The sequence below is a fragment of the Puma concolor genome, chromosome D2, assembly GCF_028749965.1.
Source record: "Puma concolor isolate L17-30 chromosome D2, mPumCon1.1.hap2, whole genome shotgun sequence".
NCBI classification, from domain to species: Eukaryota; Metazoa; Chordata; class Mammalia; order Carnivora; family Felidae; genus Puma; species Puma concolor.
Window position 1 is genome coordinate 1457707 of NC_141677.1, and position 15114 is coordinate 1472820.

Consider the following 15114-nt stretch of genomic DNA (forward strand, 5'->3'; position numbering starts at 1 on the left):
GGTGGCCCAGTTGGTTAAGCATCTGACTCCCGATTTCAGCTCAGGTCGTGATCTCATGGTTCATGCATTCAAGCCCTGTGTCATACTATCAATGCTGACAGCTCAGAGCCTGGAGCCTGCTTTGGATTCGGTGTTCTCCTCTCTCTCTGCCTCTCCCCCACTTGTGTGCACACGCTCTCTCTCTCTCTCTCTCTCTCTCAAAAATAAATAAACATTTTAAAAAGATATATGGATATATGAGTTTTATTTCCCAGTAGTTTTTGTCTGTCATAGAAATACTGAAACTCTTCTTCCAGCCAGTGTTACAAGGGTAGATTTTAGAATTTTTAGATTTGACCAGTTCCATTGGGCAAAACTCAGCCTCTCTGAGACATAGGTCCTTAAGCAGTCCAATGGGAATAGCTATCAATACCTGCATCATAAATTTGGTGAGGGGCATCTGGGTGGCTCAGTCAGTTAAGCGTCTGACTTCGGCTCAGGTCACGATCTCGTGGTTTGTGAGTTTGAGCCCCACATTGGCCTTGCTGCTGTCAGCGCAGAGCCTGCTTTGGATCCTCTCTCTCTCTCTCTCTCTCTCTCTCTCTCTCTCTCTCTCTGCCCTTCCTCTGCTCATGCTCTGCCTCTCTTTCTCAAAAAAAAAAAAAAAAAATCAAAAAAAAAAATTTAAATAAATAAATAAATAAATTTGTTGAAATAATGCAATATAGATTCTAATATCATTTCCATCATCTTCATCAGCATCCTCCTTTTCTCTCTACTTCACACATCTGTGTCTTTTTATGTGGAATAAATTGCTGTCTTTTCTAGAATGTCACAATCTATACTAAACGTGTTCAGTCCACTTCAAATTCTGACAGCTTCTCAGGACACCCTTTACGCCCCAGTGCCAAATAGTCAGACACTCATTCAGGTACCTGTCTATGAATCAAAAAAGGATTCAGTATTTTACATAATCCCTTACTGATGATAAATCTTATCTTTTCCATTTTATGAGTTTAATGAAAGCAAAACTCTAGCTACTTTCACTTAAAAATGATTATTTTTAACATCACCACAGCAATACCTTGCATGTTAAATAGATAGTAATACCAGCTTGGATGGGCTTGGCTGGGTGTTAAGACCTTGCCTCACATCCCCATCTTCTTTCAGTGTTTTGTGGTCATTGATGGTCCGGCAGCAGCATCTAGAGTGAAGCCAAGAAAGGGATCAGAGGATGACCCTAGAGGTTCTTGTGATTTTTATTTTTTATTTAGGAGAATTTTTATGGATTCTGCACACTTATAAGGATACTACTAAAAATAATACCTGGTCTCCTATTTCTTCATCATTAATATATATTATTGTATTTTACTTTCGCTTGTTGGCAGATGAGGATGGATGCAAAAATTGTTGATAAAATTTTACATGACAGGGATGTTTGAGATTCTTACTTTGCGACACAGATTGCCTTCATTAGCTATCGTGATTAATAACAGACAGATGGGATTCAAGAATTCTCTCCAGAAGAGATAGTAAGACCACAAAAGACTCCAAATCGCCAAAGTTATCTTGAGAAAGGAGAACATGCTGGAGGCATCATGCTCCTTGATTTCAAACTACATTAGAAAGGTATAGTAATAAAAGACAGTATGGTGCTGGCATAAAAATGGACACATGGACCAATGGAACAGAATAGAGAGTCTAGAAATAAACCCATGCCTATATGGTCAATTAATTTATGTCTTACGGCATAATCAAAAATCGGATCAGAATGGATTAAAGACTTGAGTGTACCCCTGAAACTATAAAATTCTTGGATTAAAACATAGGGAAAAAGTTCTGTGATATCCATCTTGGTGATGATTTTTTTTTTTTTTTATTTGGCACGGAAACAAAAATAAACAAGTGGGACTACATCAAAGTAAAAAGCTTCTGCACAGCAAAGGAAACCATCAACAAAATGAAAAGGCAACTTTGGAATTGGAGAAGATATTTGCAAATTATAGATATCTTAAAGGATTAGTATGTAAAATACATAAAGAACTCATATAACTCAATAGCAAAAAAAAAAAAAGTAAAAGAAAACATAAAAATGGTCAACAGGTATATGAAAAAGTGCTCAACATCACTAATCATCAGGGAAATGCAAACTAAAACCACCATGAGATATCACCTCATCCCTGGTAGAATGGTTATTATCAAAAAGACAAGAAATGACAAGTGCTGGTGAGGATGTGGAGAAAAGGGAACCTTTGACAATGTTGGTGGGAATGCAAACTGGTGCAGCCTCTCTGGAAGACAGTAGGGAGGTTCCTCAAAAATTAAAACTAGAATTAACACATGGCCCAGCAATTGCATTTCTGTGTATTTACCTGAAGGAAAAGAAGACAATGAATTCTAAAAAATAATGTGCATCCCCATGTTCAACGCAGCATTATTTACAATAACCAAGATGTGGAAACAACTGAATGTGTGTGTGTGTGTGTGTGTGTGTGTGTGTGTGTGTAAATGAGACACAATGAAATACTATATAGCTATGAAAAGGAAAGAAATCTTGCCATTTGTGACCACGTGGATGGACCTTGAGCTCATTAGGCAAAGTGAAATAAGTCAGACAGAGAAAGACAAATACTGTATGGTCTCATTATATGTGCAGTTTTAAAAACAAAGGAAAAACAAGTTCATAGATACAAAGAACAGACTGGGTGATTGCCAGAGGCAGGTCATGGGGTTGGGCAAAATGAGTGAAAGGGGTGAGAAGGCTCACACTTCTAGTTATAAAATGAATAAGTCATGGGGATGTAACATAATGTATGTGTAATGTATGCATGGTGACTATAGTTAATAGTGCTTTATTGCATGTTTGAAAGTTGCTAAGAGAATCGATATTTAAATATATTTAAAAAGATATTTAAAACAATTTGTAGCTATGTTGGTGAGGGATGTTAACTAGAATTATTGTGGCAATCATTTAGCAATATATATAAAAATTGAATCATCGTGGGTTTTTTTGAATTATTATGTTTTATACCTGAAAGTAATATTATTTTATATGTCAATTATACAAAAAATATTAAACAAATTAAATAATTTACAATTAAAAAAATAAGGGATTATAGGAAAATCTTATAGTCCTGTTCCTTTTCTTTTGTTGAATTCTCTCTTAATATATCTTTGGTCTGAGAACTAAGGGTCTTACATACACACACACACACACACACACACACACACACACACACACACATATATATTTTGCATATATGTATATTTAATTTAAGTTTAATTTTGAGAGATAGAGACAGAGCATGAATGGGTGAGGGGCAGAGAGAGAGAGAGAGAGAGAGAGAGAGAGAGGGAGACAGAATCCAAAGCAGGCTCCAGGCTCTGAACTGTCAGCACAGAGCCTGATGCGGGGCTCGAACTCATGAACTGTGAGATCATGACCTGAGCCAAAGATGGAGGCTTAACTTACTGAGCCACCCAGGTGCCCAATGGGTCTTACCAATTTATAAATAAGTTACTGTGCCCAAAAAAAAGGAGAATATGGCAGTCGTGTAGAATGACATATGCTAAGTTTTCATTATTTTATTCACATGTATTTTCTAAGCATATGGTAGGTTATATTTTGTATATTATTATTATTAAAAAATTTTTTTTTACTATTTATTTATTTTTGAGACAGAGACAGAGCATGAACGGGGGAGAGACAGAGAGAGAGGGGGAGACTCAGAATCCGAAGCAGGCTCCAGGCTCTGAGCTGTCAGCACAGAGCCCGGACGCGGGGCTCGAACCCATGGACCGTGAGATCATGACCTGAGCTGAAGTCAGACGCTTAAATGACTGAGCCACCCAGGCACCCTGGTATTTTGTATATTATTTTACTTCCTTGGTCAGACATCAAGATTAACAAAGTTAGATCCCTTCTCTACTACTACTTAATAATTTCCTCTAAAACTACCATAATCTGGTATACACAGATGATTTTGTAAGCAGATATTGGAGTGCTGAGGTTGTTGATAATTCATGAAGCTCTCTCTAACACTTCCCAATCTCTCTTACGTTGAAAGTACAATTATATCTTCATTTTTACGTGAAGAAACTGAGAGTTAGAGATGTTGAAATATTGTGTTATACAGCAAGGGAGAACTAAAATCTGAATTTGAACTCATGTGTACTTGACTCTAAAAGATTTTTTATTAACTATGTTATGAAGTTTTAATCACCATACTTAAAGTGGTAGCTCTTAGTTGATGTATTTCCAATCATTTTTAAACTAATTTTTTTCCTTTATGGAATACTCAGAAATACTGTTTTAGATCATCATAATTTAAGTAATACACATGCCTCTCAGATTATCTTGTACTGAATTTCTTTAAAGCATGCTGTATTTTTAAGGATGTATGTAGAGTACTGTATTCCTCAGCCCTTATTTTTCACAAATGGCCCAACTGACGATTTTCAGTCTGTAATGTGTTTAGAGTAACAACATTTTACTTACTTAAAGGTTATGTCATCATAACTTAAAACTTGTAGGTCATGGTTCAAAAATAAGAAATAATTGAAAAGAGAAGAGAAACAGCCAGAGTAATTCTTTTGGTTTTAATAGATGTGGAATTTATGATTCAAGGCTTAATTTGAAGCTTAATACTATGTAAGTGTTTGGCATTTCCCTGAAACACAAAACCTAAGCAAGATTAATATTTCAAGGAGGAGGCACAGCAAGAGATTAAGCCCACTCGTCCCACACACAACTCAGTGTCACCTTGTTTTTCTTGGGTTGGTAAGTGTAGAGTGATTCAGAATATACCTTACCCCATTGGATCAGCTAACTACTTATCAAAGTTTTAACAAAATGTAAGGTTAACAATGTTACCAGGATCTTTTCCCTTAAGAACACCAAGAATCTATTGTAATGTATTTTTCATTGAAAAAGTTAAATTGTTGTAGTGGCAATTAAAGATTTTGCTTTCCATTATATAGAAAATTCACAGCTACTGATGAACTCATTACCAGATAACAGAAGCCTATCAATATATAAACTATATTACAGTCACTTATAGCAATCTCTATCTTTTTTTTTTTTTTTTAATTCACTGACTATATCTGGGCGCCCGGGTGGCTCAGTCGTTGAGCGTCCGACTTTGGCTCAGGTTGTGATCTCACGGCTCGTGAGATCTTCAAGCCCCATGTCCGGCTCTGTGCTGATGGCTCGGTGCCTGGAGCCCGCTTCGGATTCTGTGTCTCCCTCCCTCTGCCCCTTTCCCACTCATGCTCTCTCTCTGTCTCTCAAAAATGAATAAATGTTAAAAAAAAATTGAAAAAAATTCACTGACTATAATTCAGGACCAATGAAAAATTATGAATTATGGGTTGGAGGGGCCATCTGAAACTAAAGTTATATGTACACGCATGTACATACACATATACAAACATACACACAATAAATCCATAATAAACATTGTGAAGCAATACATAAACATACACGTAAAATAAATCCATAATAAATATTGTGACTCAATTGTACAACTAAAACTGAATGGCTTCTCTCCTTTCTAATAGTGTATTATTGATGTCTATAAAAACTACAAGAAATCTGGCTTCCAGATGCATGTTTCCTGGTGTTAAATGTAAGAACTCCCCGTCAAAGCTGGTTACTGCAAATGAGCGTAGGAAGCAGATAACGGCAGTAAGTTAACTCGGTACGGAAATCCTCAGCACAGCAAGCTCTTCTAACGGTTCGGATCATTTCAGACTCTGTCACCCGCTGGGCCTCGACACACGACAGAGACACGTCTTTCCAGGAGTTTCATTTTCACTGAGTTCAGACTAAATGCCATGCAGACATCCAGTATTTCTCGTAGGGATATTGTTACAGCTGCCAGATAGTTCTGCTGGAATTCAGGTCAGGAAGGAAACTACACTCTTCCCCAAACTCTCCAGGCTGTTCTCTGACAATAGCTCTTATATCACACAGAGTATACTTTGATTCGATTTTCCTTGAACTATTTCATGTTCGAGTGGGTAAAGAATAGATTTTGTGTGTGTGTGTGTGTGTGTGTGCATGTGTGTATGTGTGTGTCTCACATGATGTACTGTGAATAGGGTATCTGGGCACTGTGGGACCCCCAGCTCATTTTCTTCTGGCTCCAGACTCAGAAGCAAGTATGTTACCAGAAGCCGAGCACAGAGCTGGAGTCTAAGCTAGAAACTTGAGGTCTAGCAGCCTGCCCTTTACACGTTTACTTCCAGAACACTCCCATCTATAAAGGGGAGGGCATTATAGCATCTATAACATGGGGATGTGGGTCCCAACGGCACCTAGTTCACTCAAGTAATGCATAACCCCGAATTAAGTGCTCCATTGTAGTAACAAGTAATGGCAGTCGCCCTGAGAGTATGGACAGCTTCATGGGCTTCCTGTGATGTCGCCCGGCACTAGGCAACATGCTCCACGTGTCTTGGGAATTTCACTCAACTCGTCGGCCCGTTAACAACTGCTGGAGGCACAGTGGATGGTTGGACAGGAAAAGAAAAAGTCCACCTGTCAACTTTTTTGCCCTGTTACATCCTCAGCAAACTAAGCTGGACTTTCTCAAATACCCAAGCTTTGGCCACAAGAAAATGTGAAAATATGTAAAGAGACTTAAAGACATAATAGTGATCTTTTGAAAATAATTGTAGCTAAAACAAAGGAGAGAGTATATTCACTCCCTGTTTGAAAACAGATCTCACTCCGGATGCCCAGGAAAGTAATTTGCACAATAAAAGGTGCTCAATAAATTTTTTTAAATTTAATTAGTTGATGGCAATTATGTAAGGAAGCCAGTTAACGAAGCAACACTGACCCCCTGGAAGATCATATAATCTGCACGTGGAGAACTATTTGAGTGTTTTGGATCATATCAAGTGATCGTATTCGGTCTTGCCTTTTGTAGACTCTGTGTCCCCTTGTCTTGTATCATCCTGTGTCCAATACAGCCAAGAACACAGAAGATTTGAAAATATAAGAATTATGTTAACTGTAAAATAGCTACCGAGTTCCTGTGTAGCTGTGATGCAAATGTATATATCTCCTTCTTCAGCCTCCTAACAGCGAGGAACAACAATGCGCAGAAGAAGAACAAGTACAAAAATACTTACGGGAATAACAGAATATGACAGTATAGGAAATATCTTCTAAATAACACGGAAGCTGGTGCTTTCAACAGAAAACTCTTTGAATTGTCTAGTGCAATAATAAATACACTGAAAGCTTCTTAAATGGATTACATATGTGGTATAATAAGGTAAATCTGAATGGAGATGTTTGGTAAGTACAGGTCTGACTTGAGGCGGATCCTGAACAAACATTTACTACCAGGCACTGAGTGTATTAAGAATTGAACATGGGAAAAAATATCTCACATATGCATTCTTTTTTAATTCTAAAGAGTGAGAATTGATCTTTACAATGATTATATAGATGACTGCAGAGTGTCTTGAGAAATTTAAAAAGAGGAATAAACTAGATTTAGGTTCATTTCTGGGTTAACTATATTTTGTTGAATGCCAATAGTTTGAGGACTGTTTAATGCTGCAAGCATTTATTAGCTATCTTTTCTGTACATAACAAGGTACTTTGTGATTTGGAGAAAAAGTTAAGATACTTTTCTCATCCAGCTTGCTTATAATTTATTAGTGGGAATAAGTAAACATACAACTGTTTTATATATTTGTGTGATAGTAATAATTTGAAATATTCTTTCTTTTAAATAAGATTGGGAGTTTGGATATTGATAAATCTCATTTTTGAGTCATAGAACTTTCCATGATCCTCTTGAATAGAGATTTAATTAGGTCTCAGAGAAATCAGAAGTAATCTTTACTAACTCCCTATTGCTTTCAGAATTAGTTATAGATTTTCCATCCTCCATGGGGAAAAACTGAGAGCTTTCCCCCTGAGATCAGGAACACGACAGGAATGTCTACTCTCACCGCTGCTGTTTAACATAGTGTTGGAAGTCCTAGCCTCAGCAATCACTTGTTTCTAAAAGTGTTTTATGTCATGGCCTAAGCTTTCTACCATTGTTGCCCAAAACAATGTGTAAATGCCCAGTAAAATAGAATTTAGATTTGTATTTCTGACCACAGTCTATGCTTTCCTAACAAGACCTTTGCCTATGCCCTAGAATATCACTCACACTACTAAAAATTCACTCTTCTTTGGTGTTAAGTCACTGTCTACCGCTCTCATGAATGTTATTCTGGCCTCTTTGTTTCTGTTTCAGAACTGTAGTGATACTTTGCTTGAATCTCTCTTTCAAAGTACCAATTATGCAAATTGAAAACACTTGGTATAATAGAAAGCTCGATGTAAATACTGTTTTTTCTTCTTTTCTTGACTCTTCAAATATTTGATAAGTAACCACATATGTCAAACTGCTTGGTGCTAGTTTAACCTCAAGAGACTCAGGATCCACCGGCAGAGAGAAGTAAGTAAGCTGACGTCTAGAGTATAGGAGACTAAGGACCATGGCAGATGAAGGAGCAAATGGATCAAAAAAACACAAAGTTGTGAAACACGTAACATCTTCCCCAAACTTGGATCTAGTGTACAGTGGGAGGAAACAGTGAGTTTGCAGGGATGATGGGAGAGACCCTAAAGAGAATGAAAGACGATCTGAACTGTGCCGTGCCGTAAGCACACATCTTTGAATCTCGTGAGAGCCATGATCCACATGGAGAGGTCTTATGCAGAGGACTGGACACATGTTCCAGAAGGGCTATCATGGAATCAGTGTGGGTCCTAGTTCCAGGGGGTGGGGGAAAGAGAGTGCATCAGAAGGCTCCTGGAGGAGCTTAGGGAAGAAACGATTAGGCCTGGCTGGGCGGCAGATGGGAAGGATGGGGCAAGATAGGAGAAGTTGGTAGAATGAGCCCACGTAGCTGCCTGGGAAACTGCATTACTGTGTTTATGAAGAGACAGAGTATAAATGTGGGGAAGCAAAGATAAAGGAGGAAAGTGGTACTTTCTGCGGACACCTTGTAAACTTAGGGGGAGATCTTTGGTACGTAGTGGAATGTACAAGTCTGAAACAAAGTGGTCCTGCAAACAGAGATCCCCCAAAAGGAAGAGAAGGCTGCAGTTGGGTCTGGGATGTCAGTGCCATAGACTTTCATCCCACATGAAGCTGGTCTGCTCAAGTTTCTGTGGCCTGTCTCCAGAGCTGGAGACCTTTCCATTCTCACAAAGTTGACCTAGGCAATCTGGATGGGTCTGCACAGAGAGGTGGCTCTGGAAGACAGAATTTCATGGTTATTGTTCTTTGGGGGAATCTCTTTGAAACTGGTTACAAGCGTAGATGTTAGCATGGTCCTTTGTTCGGATCCCTTGTTGACATGCTTTTACTCAAGAGCAGGACAGATTGTTTAAGCTCTTCAACAGTTATACTGCTGATTGATAAAATAGGAACATTTCTAAAATAGGGATAACTGTTTCTTAACTCGCTGTTAATGTAGTGAAGAATAAAAACAAAACATATGTATTGTTCTTGCCAGGGGTCTTGGCACATAAAAGAATCTCCAAAAAATAATAAATAGCATTACTTACTTGGTCTTCCTCCTCTTCTTCACCATCTTATGATCTTTTGTGCTTGGTTCTTACCATTTATATCAGGTGAGGTGCGCTGGCAATATGAGCAGGCACATTGTGTCAGTGAGAACTTTTTGGTATCTTCCAGCAAGTGGTTTTATGCTTCCTAGAATCTTGTTCTCCTCTCAGAATAGATTTCCATTATCATACCACAGTATCCTCTATTTGCTCTTCCCTTCTCCAAGAATCCAGCAATAATATGTCAAATTTCAAATTCTGAAAAAACATTTTGAAGATTCCACTCTTATGTTCTTAATTTTATGCAGTACAGAGAGATATTAGACTATTAAAGTGTCCTTAGTTCATGTATTTCAAAGGTGGCCTTTAAGTTATTTACAAATTACATTATTTCCCAAATACTTAGTCTAAAAGGCCAAACTCATCTTTAGATGTATGTCTGCCCCACCTCATGTCGTAGACTCTGGGTCTGGAGTTCTGTCTTGTCCAGCAAGAGAGCGGGACACAGGATTGAAAATGCGAGAGAGGCTAATGTCTGGGAGGAGACAACAGCCCCTAGTAGGGGTCCTTGATCCGTTTTTATTAGGATTGGAAGGCTTACAAGCATGATGGACGTGCACAAAGAGACAGTGAAACTGAACATTAACTCATGGGCGTGAGGGAAAGGGGTTTGGAAGATATGCGGTATTAGGGGTTTGGGTCAGTATAAAACAAAATGCTGGCGCTGAGTCGATGGTTGTTTACAGTAGACACGAGGGCCCACCTCTGTTTACCTAAACTGGTCTGGGGACAAGACAGACAGAGCATGCTACCTCAGGGTCAACAAGGCACCTTTCTTTTGCTAATTAGCTCTGCTCTGGGCAGCTTCACCCAGCAGTGGTCTATAGCCTTATTTACCTATTTACCTAATTTGGTAATTTGGTCCTTCCTTCCTTTGAAAGCAGGTTTCTGCTATTGAACTAAGTTCGGGGGCGTCTCTGCCCTGAATACCTAATCTTGTTTGCCACGTCTTGGATGTTTTCATCCTGAGATTTCCTATTCCTATACCTTTGTCCTATACTGGATGCCTTGGCCCCGTTTGTCCTATACTGGGGGCCTTTGCCCTGTTTACCTAATCTTGTTTGCCCAAACTTGGGTGTGAGTATCCTATGGCTGTCTAATTCTTTCTGCCTTGTTAACCCATCGTGCAGGCTCAGGGAATTCCTAAGCTTATTCCCCACAACCTCATAATAACTTTTGTTTGCATTTCTAATAATATAAAATGATATTGCTGAATCACTAATGATAAACATATATTGGCATGTATCAAAACTCATGTTGCTACAATACATATTCAAAATTAAATTCAGAGTTATGGAAATGCCATAGAATTTATAGTACTAAAAATACAGTACAAATCACATCTGGCTCATATTTAAATGAGCAAAGAAGAAATCACTTTTATAAGATCAGTAAGGGCAGGCAATGTCTCTGTGATGTTGTTCAGCATTGAATTTGTAGAGACAATTAGAATTCTCCCATAATATTTTGAGAGAATAGATGGATGGATGAACAAAATCTCGTGAGGATCTTGGAATTGCAAGAGTCAGGTTTCCAAAACAAGTGTTTTCTTCTAACTGACTTTTTGTTTTTTTTGTGTCTATGTAGAGCTTTTCAGATAATCAGGTGCAAGGTACACATTATATTACAATTAATTGAGAATCAATATGGGCCAACGAGTTAGTGTTCTATTGGTGCATAACAGAGTGTCACCACAAAAGTGGCTGTAAACAGCACGTATTTATTAGTGCACAGTTCTGTAGGTCAGCTAGCCAGCATGGTGTGGCCGTGGTGTCTGTTCGGGATACCAGAAGCCCAAAGCAACGTTTTGGCTAGGCTGGGCTCATGTCTGTAGGCTCTGGGGAAGAGCCCCCGTCAATCTCATTTAAGCTGTTGGCAGAATTCAGTTCCTTGACGTTCTAGGATGGAAGTCCCCACCCCCCTTTTCTTGCTGGCTGTGAGCTGGGGACCCCATTCAGCTCCTAGAGGCTGCTTGTAGATCCCTGGCCTGGCCTCCTCCATCTCGGCAGCAAAGACAAAACATCGAATCCGTCTCAGGCCTAGAATCTCAAACTTCCTCACCCGCTACCAGCCAGGCAAAACTCTTTGCTTTGAAAGGGGTCACGTGATAGGTTAGCACTACCCAGACACTCTCTTTTTTAAGATCAACTGATAAATGACCCTAGTTCCATCTGGAAGATGCTTTCTATGCTGTGATATAATATAACCCCGGAAAAATACCAGGGGGTAGAGCCATTTGAGAATTCCATCACAATCAAGGTTGTCACTATGCCAACCTCTGTTCCATAGATGGTTAATTTAGGTGTAAAGATAACTAAAGTTAAACAACCAGTGATTTTCCAAGAATATTTTTGATTGTATAAGCATGCTGTCATAGTAATTATAACAGGCTATTTCAAGATTTGCTACGGATTCACATTTGGGTGTAGCATATACTGACATAAACACAAAATTGGTTTTTTACATTATAGAGGCTTTTATGAATTTATTCTTGATGGCTGCTATCTTTAAAAAGATTTTTTTAACGTTTATTCATTTTTGAGAGACAGAGACAGAACATGAGCAGGAGAGGGGCAGAGAGAGAGGGAGACACAGATTCCAAAACAGGCTCCAGGCTCTGAGCCGTCAGCACAGAACCCGACGTGGAGCTCAAACTCCTGAACTGCAAGATCATGACCTGAGTCCAAGTTGGATGCTTAACCGACTGAGCCACCCAGGCGCCCCATGGTGCATAAATAATTTTCATTTGCGTAACACAACCTACTGGGTTCACAGTTCTAAATATAGGTGTTATGTATTCACAATCTCAAGTACCAACCGCGGCTTAGTCTATGTGACTGGCAGGATAGCTGGCATGCGTGACTGTTTTCGGATGGAATACGCAGTGTGTTTTGTTCCCGGAGGTGCCCTGCCCTTTAGGAACGCCTTGTGCAGACCAGGAAGTGCATAGAACGTACATTACATACCACGAGGGTGCTGTTGGGGTATAGTGCCGATCTCTGGCAGCTTCGGGTTTCAGAAGCAAACCCAACGTCCGTCCATGTTCTGAACTCTATAGTCATACATCATTCAGTTAGTTTACCTTCAGGTTAGCCTTTTCTCCCAGACATTTTCGATCAGAGCTATGCAGGGATGCAGCGTCACATCGTGTTGTTTTAGTTAGAATCACCGGAGGGGCGCCTGGGGGGCTTAGTTGGTTAAGTGTTGGACTTCGGCTCAGGTCATGACCCTGCGGTTTGCAGGAGCCTGGAGCCTGCTTCAGATCCTGTGTCTCCCTCTCTCTCTGCCCCTCCCCAGATCACACTCTGTCTCTCTCTCTCTCTCTCTCAAAGAAAAACATTTAAAAAAATTAGAATTGCACGAGAGTTTTTACAGTAGTCTCTTCTCTCCTCAATCAAGTAAATGGCCAAATTAGCAACTTGAGCTTGCTCTAAATTATCAGGTGGAAGAGGGTGTTTAGAAAGTCATCTGTTTAAAATAGTCATTGTTTGCAAATCTAGCCGGCCTTTTACAAAGAACCAACCAATTAAAATCAGTCAGCAGGAACAATTGCAAAATGAACGTGGTTGCCTAATATTGACTTAGTTTTTCTTCTTTGATCAAAACAATTCTAATCCTGTCTTCCTTTTACTTTTTTTTTACCCTATTTTACATGCACACACAACACATACACACATCATATTGCATATAACAATTAATTTTTGAAAAGAATCAGAGACCTTGGAGAACAGCCAGTGACGCATGTTGTATTGGGTATGGGACTTCATTTTTTGTTTATTTGAGCAAATGTTGGCTGTAGAATTTGTATAAACTGTTGCAGTCAGTCCCTAGGGTTAGTTTAAAGACTGAATTAAAGTAGGCAGAGGAATTAACTCAGATTTTGTAACCTAGAACATATGAAAACAAAGTACATTATGGCTTAAGCCATCTATTTAGAGAGAGAAAGTTATAGAAATAAACATAAATTCATTATATTCAACAACAGGACTAAATAGTTATTCTTTGACTTAATTCATTGTCTTACGAACCTAATTTAAAGAAACCTAATACCCAGTGTAGAAGTGGACAGTGTATAAGAGAGTTCAAAGAGTCTCTGAATTCATCTCTTTCAAAAGAAAATCCTATTCATTGTGAGGAAATTTGAGGATTTTTTCAAAATTCTTAAATTTTGATATAAGAATATGTATACTTGGAAGATATTTTCAAACAGCTAAATTAGGTGCAGAAGGAGCTTATTGAAATCGAAGGGTTTTGGGGCGCCTGGGTGCCTCAGTGGTTTAAGCATCTGACTTTGGCTCAGGTCATGATCTCGTGGTTCGTGAGTTCAAGCCCCATGCCAGGCTCTGTGCTGACAGCTCGGAGCCTGGAGCCTGCTTCAGATTCTGTGTCTCCCTCTGCCCCTTCCCCGCTTGTGCTCACTCTGTCTCTCTCTCAAAAATAAATAAACATTAGGAAAAACTTTTTTTAAAAAAAGAAACCAAAAGCTTTTGATTTTTCTTATGAACCTAAAAGGAAAGCAATATCCATACAATATTCATCAGAGTATAACATACTCTACCAGAGGGCAGTTCATGTAATGAAAGAAACGGGACACAGGTAGTACAAACTCACTAACAATGATTAAAGGCTGTGTGACTTTTGGCAAGTTACTTAGCCTCTCTGAACTACATCCTTCTTGTCCATAAAAATATGAAAAAATATATTTATGGACCTGTTTGAGTATTAAATGTCATATTTATATGCGCCAGTAAAGTGCATAGAGAAAATGAAAGTAGAAATCAGAGGGTTTTTTTATTTGGTCTCAAAAATAGCTTCCATATAGGTTCATACAACTAACAGAGTCTACCTCTGTCTTCAAGAGTCACAAAGAGGAAAATTCCTCCATCATTTGAAGACACGCATGTTCTTCACACCCATTGTGTATCTTCCAGTCCCCCCTTATAGTTGCCCAGCGATACTTGCCAAGTTCCTTTAACATTTGAGTTGTTTTTTTTTTTTTTAAATATTTTTTTCCAACGTTTATTTATTTTTTGGGACAGAGAGACACAGAGCATGAACGGGGGAGGGGCAGAGAGAGAGGGAGACACAGAATCGGAAACAGGCTCCAGGCTCTGAGCCATCAGCCCAGAGCCTGACGCGGGGCTTGAACTCACGGACCGCGAGATCGTGACCTGGCTGAAGTCGGACGCTTAACCGACTGCGCCACCCAGACGCCCCAACATTTGAGTTGTTTTAAGACATTGAGACCATTAACTCTCTTAGTGACATTTCCTCAGCTTGTGTATGAATGGAAGCAATGGGTGGGTTGAGGAAGAGTCTCCCCTTTCTCTGTTGACAGCAGGGCCGTCCTTGTAACCCGGGAGGAGGAGCAGAAGGCTTTTTGTCTCAGCCTGACTCATCACTGAGCTTGTCCTCACTTGAGCTTTACCTTCCTTACACGTGAACTGCTAGTTGCGACATGTTTCAGTCTAGCCACACCTGATACA

At 39.3% G+C, this 15114-nt stretch overlaps 1 protein-coding gene across 2 annotated transcripts in view; it reads left to right on the plus strand.

Annotated features, from left to right (window-relative positions):
* Positions 1–5511, plus strand: part of ZWINT (ZW10 interacting kinetochore protein) — a 53837-nt gene extending 48326 nt beyond the window's left edge. Inside the window, exon 9 of one of the 2 annotated variants that reach the window (XM_086679473.1) lies at positions 3658–5511. The gene's annotated coding sequence lies outside the window, so the exon portion shown is untranslated. The remainder of the gene's footprint in view (positions 1–3657) is intronic. The other variant, XM_086679472.1, reaches the window with a different exon arrangement.
* The last annotated feature ends 9603 nt before the right edge of the window (positions 5512–15114 follow it).